This window comes from Numida meleagris, chromosome 3 (genome assembly GCF_002078875.1).
Source record: "Numida meleagris isolate 19003 breed g44 Domestic line chromosome 3, NumMel1.0, whole genome shotgun sequence".
NCBI classification, from domain to species: Eukaryota; Metazoa; Chordata; class Aves; order Galliformes; family Numididae; genus Numida; species Numida meleagris.
Window position 1 is genome coordinate 91,714,796 of NC_034411.1, and position 13,015 is coordinate 91,727,810.

General features: G+C 38.8%; 1 protein-coding gene across 1 annotated transcript in view; it reads right to left on the reverse strand.

Moving 5' to 3' along the window:
* DLGAP2 (DLG associated protein 2) overlaps nucleotides 1-12,164 on the reverse strand; it is a 108,519-nt gene extending 96,355 nt beyond the window's left edge. The window contains exon 1 of the mRNA XM_021392508.1: nucleotides 12,098-12,164. The gene's annotated coding sequence lies outside the window, so the exon portion shown is untranslated. The remainder of the gene's footprint in view (nucleotides 1-12,097) is intronic.

Genomic DNA, 13,015 nt, shown 5'->3' on the forward strand with positions numbered 1-13,015 from the left:
GGACCCTGAGGATCACCAAGTTCCAACCTCTCTGCCACAGGCTGGGCCACCATCCTCCAGATCTGGTGCTAGACCCAGGCTGCTCAAGGCCCCACCCAACCTGGCCTTGAACACCTCCAGGGACGGAGCATCCACAACCTCTCTGGGCGGCTTGTTCCAGCACCTCACCATTCTCTCTGTAAAGAACTTCCCCCTGACATCTAATCTAAACCTTCCTTCCTTGAGCTTAAAACCATTCCTCCTTGTCCTATCCCTGTCTTCCCTTGTAAAAAGTTGATTTCCCTCCTGTTTATAATCCTCTTTTAAATGCTGGAAGGCTGCAAAGAGGTGTCCTTGCAGCCTTCTCTTCTGAACAAGTCCAGCTCCCTCAGTCTGTCTTTGTAGGGGAGGTGCTCCAGCCTTCTGATCATCTTTGTGGCCCTCCTCTGGACCCTCTCCAACAGCTCCACATCTTTCCTGTATTGGGGGCCCCAGACCTGGATGCAGTACTCCAGATGGGGCCTCACGAGGGCAGAGTAGAGAGGGACAATCACCTCCCTGTCCCTGCTGGCCACCCCTCTTCTCATGGAGCCCAGGATACCATTGGTCTTCTGAGCTGCAAGAACACACTGGTGGCTCATGTTCAGTTTTTCATCCACCAGGACCCTCAGGTCCTTCTCTGCAGGGCTACTCTCAAGGAGTTCTTCTCCCAGTCTGTATACATACCAGGGATTACACCGACCCAAGTGCAAAACCTTGTACTTTGCTATGTTGAACATCATAAGGTTCACACAGGCCCACCTTTCAAGTTTGTTGAGGTCCCTCTGGATGGCATCCCTTCCTTCTGACATGTCAACCGCACCGCTCATCTTGGTGCCATTGGAAAACTTGCTGACGGTGCACTTGAGCCTGTCATCAATGTCACTGATGAAGTGATACTTAGTAAAGTCCCAGATTACTACACGTGTATCTTCTACATTCGGGCTCTGCTTGGGATATCAAACCTGCTCAATGTCAAAGGCATGACTACTTTTTCTTATAGGCTTCCATAAAATTTTCAGAATTTTGCCTTATAGACATATTGGTCAAGTCACCTGTGCTTTGCACTATTCATTCAAGTTTTTTGGGGAGGTCTGTTTCAGGGCTCAATGAAACAGTTGAGCTATGGCTGAATGAATTACTGTATGATAGCAGATCAGAGTGTAATTGACCATGTGCTAGCTCTTAGCCTGCCAGAAATACAAAGAAAAATGTGCTAGCTTGAAATTTGATTAAGCTAACATGCTTTTCAAGCATTTGGAGGGGGCTAGAAATGTGCCTATGGTCAATGCCCAGAGCTCAGTTGATTCACAAAAACAATATTAATGTTTGTGTTGTTTTTGTTCTCCTGAAATGTTTAAAGAGAAAGTTGAGATCATAAAATTTTGTATAAAAAATAACTAATGCCAGAAGTATCCAATAATACTCTAAAAATATCAAAGTAATTGAGACTACTAATGTCTAGTCCCTAAGAGAAAATGCCACCATCAGAACCAAATTACTGAACAGAGACAGAAGAACAAGCAAGTAGAACCCCATGTGGTCAGATGAATGGAATCAGAAAAAAAATACAGGTGGGTACAGCAATGCCTTCTCTTTTTAGGTTCCTTCGAAGCTAAATGGAATCTTTCTATTGTTTTCAGTGGATATTTGGCCAGCACATAAAGACTACGTGGAACCTAGACCAAGACATAGACTGGCAAATCAGGGAGAATCCGGTAATTCCAAAATCCTGAAAGTCCCTTAAAACTCTTATTTCCAGAAACTACTGTGCAGATATAAGTCAGTCTTTAACCTTGACAGTTGCAAGGACCCCTGCATCCTTTCCCATCTATTGCAGCTCTTTCTCTGCTATGCTCTGTCCTTTTCTGCTTTTTTTTTTATTTTTTCCTGGTTATTCTTTTGTACTTCTTGATGCTAAAACAGCTGCTCTCATATTCCAAGCAGATGTTAGTTTCCCTGTCTTCAGGGACTGGTCACAGTTTTTAAAGCATTCAAGCTTCTTGTGTCAGTCAGCATTAAGGGGAAAAAGCGAGGTGCAATGACCAAGAATATTGTTTGAAATGATGACTTAGACTGAGTATGAATGTGCTACGATAAAAGGGCCAAAAACCTTTAAACAATGAAAAATCAAGGTTGTGCATCTCTGAGTTCCTGGAACACTGCTCTTTGCTAAAGGGAATCAATGGAAGAGCATTGGAAATCTCTGACATTCAGAATAAGTGCATTTTTCCACAAGTTATTTTTTGTATAAGTCTTTTTATCTGTTATGCACTGAAAGTAAGCTTTTGGAGCACAACAGTAATACCTGGAACTACTAAATGGTTCCTGATTTCTGCTTTTTTCCTTTTTTTTTTTTCTTTTTTTTTTTTTGCAAAACACTTCTTTTTATTCTGAAATTAGTTTAAATTGCTTTAAGCTTCTAAGCCCTTTGGTAAGCTGCTTACCTATCTGAAATATTTTTGCTGTTTTCATTGGAGAAGCAGCAGCTCATTTGGATGGTGTAAGCAATAAAATGCATTGTGAAAAGGAATACCCAATCTAGCACTGGAAAAGATGTGGTATAGAAAACCAGACTGCTGCACTGTGAAGTTTAATTAGTACTGCAATGTATTAAGAAAAAATACCTTCACAGCCTAGCCTATAGCTAATAGAAATATTGAATGTTATGAATGCAAGTAAATTAATCAATTAAGTATATAATATATAGATAATATATAGATAATATATAGATAATATATAATATATAGGTATTACAAATGCTTCTATGAAATGTTTTTGCTGGATGTTTGTCTGTCCAAGGACTGCAGTAACCAGTACTGTATCCTCATTAACTTGTGACATTTCTCTCTGCTTTATTGTAACCTTGAAAAGGAATCTCTTCAGAGATTGAGTAGACTAACTAACCCATCAAGAGCAAGGAAGAAATTCTGAAGCGCCTTAACCTGCTATTCTAATCTCAAGAGATTTCTAACCTATCTATGTAGCACAATACCTTATACAAAATTTACATTAAAATTGAAAGATTGGATGATTACCTGCCTTTAACTTCCAGCTTTTGAAGAAGGCTTATATTTTCTGTTACACCGACTTGATGCATTTGCACCATACGCAGTGCTACCTATCTACGAATTCCCATCTAACACCTCAGGCTGCTTACTTGAAATATTGAAGTTTGAGGGGTAGCATTTCCTCAAAAATAGATAATCAGCTCTATCAAGGCTATCACAACAAGGTCATCTATGCATCCAATCTCCCTGTGCACTCAAAGGAGAGAAACAGGCAGTTCTGAGGACATAAAGCCAAGCACCGAAATGCCCAAGGCTATCAAACAAACACAGTCATGGGCTGCATTTGAATTCCTGTCTTGTTCTGACACTTAAGCACCCGACACAAGCCTGAAAAATAAATGCCTGTCTATTCAGTATCCTGAGTGCTCTTTATGATAGGTGTACGTGGCAGCACTTATACTAGTAGACTAAAAAGAAGTCAAGGAGGTTATCAGTCCAAAGTTAAACTGTTGCCACTGTAGTTTCGGACAATGTAAATCAGACTTTTCCAACCAAAACACAGATACAATTTCAGGAATAGCATGGGCCAAGGGTTATTGCAAATAGGCCATCTGGATGTGGTTTTATTTGAGAATGTGAGAAAACAGCATGATTCATCTCAGTCTAAAGTATATGTCTCAAAAATGTCGGATGAATGCCATCCTTCAAGTACATATTTATCTCTGCTGACTACAGGGAAAGCTGTGGGTGACAGGTTCCGATGCGGAAAACTACAACATAAATATCTAAAGGTAGGTGATCTGAAGCACATGTCTAATGCTAAAAAATGGAAAATGATTTGACAGCCCAAGCTAATTCAGTGCAACTACATGATGAATAATGTCCAAGGATAAGAAGTTTTTTATAACTCCTGTGTTAGATAAAAATGGGCATGCAAATTCTATTCCTAAAACAGCATCAGTGACCAGAACATACTAATTTGGAGCAAAGTCAGAAAACCCAAAGGGAAAAGTAAGGAGCATATGGAGTGATGCCATTTACTTAGTACATCCGGAGTTTTGAGTGCTGATGCAGATACCTGCAGGTGGAACAAACATTTGATGGTACCCAATTATATCCTTCAGTACAACAATTCTCTTATTTCAGCTCCATCCATCTTTCAAACAGAGATTAGTAGATTGGCAATCCAACATCACAAAATATTTAATTCTGAGATAAATAAGGGTGTATAGGAAAGGAGTGCACAGTAATGCTGCCCATGAGTGAGAATGGGATCTTTGATATGATGGAGGTGGAAGGATTGAGGGGGGAGATACTGAATTTTGGAACACAAGGTGGGACGCACTGGGAGGGAAAATACACAACAGTGGAGAAAAAGTACCAGTCACTGGGGAAGGCTGTGACCTGCGGCATGCTGAAACAGGGTTAAAACACAGACTTCTTAGCACAGAGAACTGAGCATATCATTTGTGAAAAAGGAGAAATGTGGAAAGACAGGAAGCACGGAGTGACACCATCCCCACATCTTATAGGTGGAAGAATGGGCACCATGGCTTGTATGGGAGAAATGAGGCACAGTGTTGCTCCCAGACCACAACAAGGAACAGGACGGAAATCCCAGAGAGACAATGCAGGAATTGCAAGAAGCTCCAGGGGTTAAAGTGGAGGGATGCAAGGAGCCCTCAGGGTGATGCTAAATTAATTTCCATTGCTTTGAAGTGTATGATGTTGTAACACTAATATTTATGTAACATACAGCTCTGCACAGGGCTTTTGGGGTTCAAAGTACATCACTGCTAGCCACATTGACAACAGCACTGTGACAGAGTTAAGTCCACAAAATGACTTATTACTGACATTTTCTCACAGACTCTGTCTGCTTAGTGAAGCTGTTGACAAAAATATAAAATATCAGAACCTAAACTAACCAATATGTAAGCATTATCCTGTAGTCTGGAAAAATGCAGCAGTATGTAGTCAATCTGGCTTCTTCATATGACTATTATTTAATAATTGGCTATAAGAAAATTGGTGATGATTCCAAATACAGACCAGAAAAGCCAGCCTAACACTACTAAACTTCTTTTGATCCTTCTTCTACCTGACTTTATGGACTCATTTCCCAAAGGAGAAAATGTTGCTGCTTGTAGCTATCAGGTCAAATACAGGAGACAATCAGATTCCCCTGCTACCATCAAAAGTGCAACCATTTTCTCATCAGACTGTAACAATTGTTTTGCTGTACCTCAGCAATTAAAGAGAACTAAAGTAATTGGGTAGTAGAGCTCAAAGATTTAGAGAAGAATCTACACACAATAAGGGGAAATCCTTGTCACGCTGATGGCAATGATAGATCTCCCATTAACTCCACTAGGAATTAATGGAATTAATGGATTAACTGGAATTAATCCTAAACATTTGCTAGGAAAAGTTCTTATTCAGTTTACCAACTAATCTTGTCACTTGAAGAGGATCACCTCTAATCAGGATTGTATCATAGAAGTCCCAACTCATGCTGGAATGGAATAAATGTACAAGAAGCCTGGAAGGGTCTCCATTTGGGAAGAGGATGGAATGGAGGGGTGAAACCAGCTGGAATCCTGCCATGGATGTCAGTGGGACCAAGATTTAGTCCCAAGGATCCAAACCACTTGAACCAACTATTCAGCTGAACCAAACTACCAAATCTCTGAGGTTTCTTTACTAGTAAGACATATTTTTCATTGATTATTAGAAGAAAAATAAAGATCAGAAAGAATGCTGGCATTTATGAGCTTCTTCCTTTTTTTTTTTTTCTTTTTTTTTTTTTCTTTTTGTTTGTTGTTTCTGAAATTCCTCGTAATTTGCACTTTATTTATGATGATTCATGATACAGGACATTTACCAGTCTCTGTAATACTAAGTGAACTGCAAGAACTTATGTTTCTATGTCTGTGCAGAAATATTTGTTATTCCATAAAAATGGGCATGTTTTAAAGACTTGTTTTGTTGAGTGCTTTTGAGAAAGAAATAACCGAAGTATTAATTTTCAGAAGCACTGATTATTGCCAGAGATCATACGACTGTTCAATTTAAAATACCCTTCTACTTCAAAATACCTTCCAATTTTTTTTTAAAAAGGATTCAATAAAATCTTTACATTGTCAGAACTGAAGAAAATGATTTGATTTTGTCACTTGTTTCAGCATCAGTTCTTTGCAGCCTTTTGATTCACCAAAAATTTCAACATTTCATGGTTGGTGTGACCCAAAACAATTATTTCTTTTACTTTTAGGAGTTCATCATTATCTGCTTTGCTGCACCCCCTTGGTGCTGCCTCTTGCTGTTTCGCCATTGTATTGTGAACTTTTCTGCTCTGCTCAACCCACTGAGATGGAGGAGGTCTCATCCTGATTTTCCTATGGGGTGCAGGAAGAAACAGCAGCCTGGTGACATGTTCCCTTTTAAACATGTTGCCATAGTAACAGGCAGACAATCTCCCTCTTTCCATAACCTTCAGACTGGGAATTTTTCAAATCAGGGTGCTGTCTCTTTTTCTATCTGGCTGAGCTCTATCTGGGGTCTGTGAGAAAGAATGAAAACATTCGTGGTCTTTTCCTCCAACCGTCAGCACCCAGATGACGGGTCAAAAGGTGAACCCTGCTCCTGGGACCAGGTGGTGGTGTAAGTACCATGCACCCCTGACAAATCTGACACAGAACATCATAGCATGTTCTTATAATGAGAAAATGACTTTGTAGAAATATGCAAAAATGAAACAGAATTGCAGAAGAAAGTTGTGATAAAAAGTGAAAACTGAACTCACTACTGAAAATCTGGACTGCATTAGCAACATCTGGGGGTGCTGATCCTGCTACAGTCACTGCCCATTATGAATGAAGACCGACTGAATCGATGGCTGGCACGGTGAGACTGCCATGGCCATGCACATCCATGCTGGAAGTACCTACACCACTTGGGCTTTGCCAGTCTGAACTGTTCTCCAGAGTCTGAGCAGCCTGTAATGAGCATGGAGGCAGAGCATGGAGACTTTTACATCATGAAAGCTGCCCATCATGGGAATACATTTCAAAGGCTGTACGTTTGATCCTGTTAAAAGGAGACAATGCAATGAAGACACTTAGTGGAGAAGGCAAGCATGGCAAAGCATTGAAATGAGTCCGTCTCTCATCTCCATTGGAGCTTTTCCGCTTCCTATAGGGAAGTAAGTGCTGAGGATCAGCTATGTATCCAGCTGTCACAGAACTCACCAGGGCATGTGGAAGAGAAAAAAGTTCCTCCTTTGCTAACATCCCACAATCCAAGAGTGAAGCATAACTAAAGCTGTTTCACCTTCTCTCCACATCCTCTCCCTCTTTTCCTTGGAAAGATCTTTCATTTGTTCCAGTGCAGATACTGGAAGTAGTATTCCAGATGTGGTCTAACAATGGCACAAAGTTTCTGTATGGAAAAATATATTTCCTCTGCTACTGAACTTTAGAGCCTTCTCATCTGGCCAGCCCTGTCTGAATACATGACTCATTTAGACCAAAAATATTGTCCTTTTTGACAAAGTAGCAAATGCGTAACCCCCTTTGTATTCAGTAGTAGAAATGGATGAATAATTCATAGCAAATAACCCACTTGATTAATCTTACATCCTTACAAAGATCTTTTCGTGTTTGTGAATTGACCTTGGGCCTAATGGGATTTTTGCAGAGTTATCTAACATTATGAGTTTAGTTTTTACAAACAGCTTCTGGTCTCTAGGTTGTTTGCAAGCCTTTATTCCCAAAAGCCTATAGTTAAAATGCACAATAGTTAGTAAGATTTTATATGATGCTCAGGACATATGATATGATTCTGTTCTATGAATGCAAGTGATTCACAGATCAGCTCTCAAACATAACTATAGGGTATTTAAAGTTTAGAATTTGTTTTCTGACAAGTTTCATCATATCCGTGAATTTCTGCACTGCACTACACCTTCTAGATACAGGAAAAGCAAGGATCTGAAATGGAATTATTTAGGAGTATGCTGGAGCCTTAAAAAAAAAAAAAAAAACAGACACTGACTGCACTGAGGAAGGCTGGATAATTAGGTGGAAAGACAGACAAACTGGAAAGTGAGGCATTTTTGTTTCTTTGTGTGTTTCATAAATGGCTATATCCTTTTTTCCTTTCAACGCATAAGGTCATAAAGGCATGATCATGCAATCAAAAGTGATTGAATAACTATGAGTTACTGTCTCGCACTTGAACCACACCAATTAATCAAAAGCACGATTGCAACTACTGTGAAACAAAAATATATTTTTCTAACCTGCTTTTAAATTCCCTTGCATTTTACCTTGCATTTGGGGTAGATTAAGAGCATTATTAGCAACTGCAACTCATTTAACAAGTTTTAACCTTTTACTTAACATCAACTCAATATTCCTTCCTTTCTTGAAGACAAAACAGAAATTTATTGAAACAAAATTCTTTAATGCAAATTTTATTTCTTTGTAAAACATTGGGAGCTGCTAAGTGTTTAACTGTGGTAAAATAAATGCCTTTCTTGCCCATAAAAGGAGTCAAAACATTTTTTCAATAATCTCTTTTCCCTCTTTACTGTGCGCATCTATTAAAATCTGTATTTTAAGAAAAATTCATCCCATCTTCTGTATTCAAGTGCTCTTTTTTTTAAATTTCCTAACTGAATGCCATTTAAACATAGCTCATTTTCCATATGCTTCTTGCTAAAATTGTGCTATTTGTTTTCGACACACCCAAAGCAAATTGTTGCTTTACTCTGCATATGCCTGAAGGGAATGATTGCGAACGCTTTGAGTTTGTACAGAAAAGAGTAGTTCTATACATGACATTGTTCAGATTGTATAACTACTTGATGGAATAAAGCTTGGTTCTGGAAGAAATCCAGTTTACATGCTCAGTGATTCAGAGTAAGCAGCTTGAATCCATGCATGCCAGATCTTTTGTTCCTTTTATTATGTTCCGCTACCTTTATCAGATTGCTTCTCTCAGAATATTTGGTGTGAGTGTAAACTTGTAGTCATGAAAATGCTTACCCTGATCTCCGTTAAAGAAATGGTAATGGAAAAGCTGTGAAATGCTTCTTGAGAAAAGACTACGAATGCTTGGGCAAGCTCTTTTAAAAGAATTCATCACTCTTCTTCCTGCATTAACTAATGAGCTCTTTTACAGAATCAATAATGTAACAGTTGAGATCAGCCCCATCCCTTGATATCTTTTCCCAGTTAAGGCAGGGGATCATTGTATTAATATTATTTAGTGATTATTCAGCACTTTCACTCCAGTGAAATACTATGCAAACATGAATTAATTCCCACCAAAGCCCAGAAACCTCGGTAGGAAACATTAAATCCATTTTACAAATAAGGGCCTGAAGCCAGAGATCTTTCAATACCAGTAAGATAGTAACTTGAAGCTCCTTGGGACACTGATCAGGTATGAGAGTCTAAAATAATGAATGATCCTGCAGTTAGGGCTACCATAAGTAATATTGTCTCTATTGTGCCTTGACTTGGGACAATTATTGTACTTCTCATGGGAAGCCCTTTTTTTGTTCTTTTGAAGAGTGGATGCCTCAAGCAGTCCTTCAGATAGAGGATATTCATACAAAAATTAAATAGCCACTGGGATAAAGAGAGAGGAACCAGTTCCATAGCTCAGTGACTAGATTAATCACCCACATTCAGACATCTCTCCAATTAATGCTTATCTTTATACATGTGCAACAGCAAGAAAAAGTTGAGGCTGAGAAAGATCTAATAGTTTGTAGCTTGGTCTGTAATTTATGTTCAGATCATGGGTTTGAATTCAAGTGTTCAGGAGCAACATCAAGAGACAGACAGACAACTACATCCCAGCTGTCTGCAAAGGTGTTCATCAACAGCATGGCTAGTTTTATTTACACTGAACTTTGCTAACTATTCTAAAGCTTTCATAGAAGTCCTCACAATTTCTACCTTCCATAGTATGTTCCTTTTCCTTTTTTTTTCTTTTCTTACAGAAGTTCTCTAAAAGGGAGAAGGGGATATCACATGTTTTTACGCATCTGATGGATCTGGTCTACCTGTTTTGGGCATCTACAGTTTCACAGTTGAGTGAGGAGAACAGGATTTCCTTCCAGAAATACTATGGGCATGCACCTCTCTCCATGCATTATCTAGCAAATTTTGATACTTATGGAGGGCTCCAAAAGGGACTCAAAATCTAGGGGCAAGGATAGATCTTTCATTGATTTTATTACCATTTTTCTGTCCTCCAGCCAGAAATAACCGAAGTTTTCCAAAGCAGTTTAGTTTCTTTTTGTAGAATGATTGAGACTTTATTCTTGTTTTTTACTTTCCTTTTCCTCATTTGTATTGACTCACCCCTACCTTCTTCATAATTGGGGTGCTAGATAATTGATCAGTTTATTATACCCATTTGTGTTAATCTTTGATTATCTATTTCATATGAAGCTCCTTACTCCTGTAGACACCTAACATTTAATGTCACTGACTTACATGTCATTTGCTCCGTCTTTAGAAGTTGTTCAGTTCTTTCTCAACCAAATGGGAAGGAGAACAGTTTTGACATACTTCTAGGGCATGATTCATCTCATCCTAAGCTAAACTTCTAAAATAGGTCAAATTTGCTACATCCTAGAAAAGTCTTCATTGACTCTAAAGGAAATCTAGATATCTAGTTTAGACATTTACATCTGAACTTACTTTCCAGCTGTTAGATGCAATGAATTCTGTCCCAAGGTATCTGAACTCCTTCCTATGTGCTGTGAAATGGGGCAGCTGGGCAAAAATAAATACATATCCAGTAACACCAAGAGATGTCCTTCTTTCCATGATTTATCTATAGCACTGACCTCTGAGATTCCTATGGAGCCTCACATTTAATTACATCTTCTCTCTTACACAATTACAATTTAGGCAGAAACTGGGAAACTAAACTAAAGGATCTCCAGTGTCTTCCTTAACATATACTTCAGTCCAATCTTTGGAACATAATCCAAACATTTTTTGTCTCTTAGTTTTCAATATTAAGTGGATAAACAAGACCAATAGGAATATTTTTACAATGAAGGTATACAGAAAACCTTGACTTGAGTGTAACTGAGTCATGGCAACATGAAGTGTTTCACAAAATCCTGTTCTAAGAGTTTATTTAAACATGATGGTTTTCCCTGCCTGAATTCATGCTCCTTCTTCAAGCTGTTTTTTTTCCCTTTAATATAGCAACTATGGCTTATCTTCCTATCAACATGCAATATTAAGGTTTATACCACTGCTTTCAAATACAAACATATCGAAATATGCAAAATAACCTGTTGTAATGTATTAATACAAGCATATGCATAACAAGAGAAAAACTACTATGTTCTAAAATGTGTGCTCATTTTGAATGAAGGGAGTTTTAACTAGCAAACACACAAAAAACACTTTCCATATTTCTATTCCAAAAATAACCACATAAAGCAATTGCACATAAAACAACATTTTGATGGATTTCACATAAAACAACGACAAGCTGAATGAAATTCTGTGAACAAAAACTCCATTTTGCACAACATATGAAGCATTTATCTGGACACAGTGAAGCCAGTGGGGTGTTTTAGTAATAGCTTTGGGATGCATCATGATTTCATTCATGAGCTCTATGGGTTTCTGATTTCTTTTTGCTGCAGTTATTTTTTAAATTTAAGAGGTGACGTTAAAAACTCTTTCTGTAATTATTATGTTGTCTGGAGGGTAGAGATAAAAAGAAAACAACAAAAGAAGGAAGGCTGATAATTTCCTTGAACACCTTCTTTTGAATTCTTGGCTGCCAGATCTGACGTTTTTTGCTTCAGATTCTCTAACCTGATGCAGCAGGTGAGAAATCCCTGGAATTACTGGGCTGAGAGGTTTGTGGCCACTCTCATGAACACGTGTGGTGCCGTGCTCGCTGTGGGTTTTGTGGCAGGGGAAGGCTGTGAGGCAGAGCAGCCTCCTGCCCCCCCCACGGCTGCACCCAGCCTCGGGGTGCACAAGCAGAGCAAGTTATCTGAGAGATGACATCTGTACCTATCTCCTCCTCTGGCGTCCCTGGAAAACTGAAGCTCGACTTGAGCAGATCGCCACCCTCGTCTTCTGAAAAGACAGAAACAAAGTAGCTATTTAACAACGCTGATATTTCTACATACCCAGACATAAACTCTATGCTGGTTTTCACATCCCAGTGATACCTCTTACCATGCAGTATCTCTGTTCATGTGCTGCTACCTGCAGTATTTACTCTTTCTTTTGCCGTTTGTTCTAGTGGTTTTTAAACTTTAAGAAAAAATATTGCCAGACTTTTCCACATCACTAGGGTCATAATATACATAAGTACCTTTTAAACATCTCTTATGTAGTTCTTTTCAACTTTGCTTAGTCACACTGAATTCTTTTGCTTTTGTGTTTTTGGTTGGCTGGTTTTGTAGGTGTTTTTTGGTATTTTTTTGTCTTTTAAATGTATGTTTATTTCAGGAAGAATGACTGTTATCAGTCCTCCAGTTGTACTGTTAGTACCTCCGAGTTCTGATGACAATAATGTCACTCATGATTCTCAGGCTACTTTTTCTACCTTTCATTCACCACCTATTCAATCCTGCAATTTGGAGCTCTGATAACGCTGTTTTTAATGTTTTTGCCCTACTATTCATATTTCTTGGTATCTTAGCTAGATGGAAGTTGTTCTGAGTACAAGCAGCCGTTCGCTGTACTGTGAACTGCCTGTGTTACAAGTATAGACACTTCAAAAGAGCAAAAGAATGGAGCACTCCCTAGTCCATCGCTATGTGTTCAACAGCAATTTTTCAGAGAAAGGCAAAATCGGGTATTGCAGATCTTGTTTCGGTTGTGCACAACTGAGGATTGATGATTCCTAACTTTCAGGTAGACAAGCCTGCAAGCTGGAACCAACTCAAATTTTTCTTGAGTACCTCAGTACCTGTATCAGAT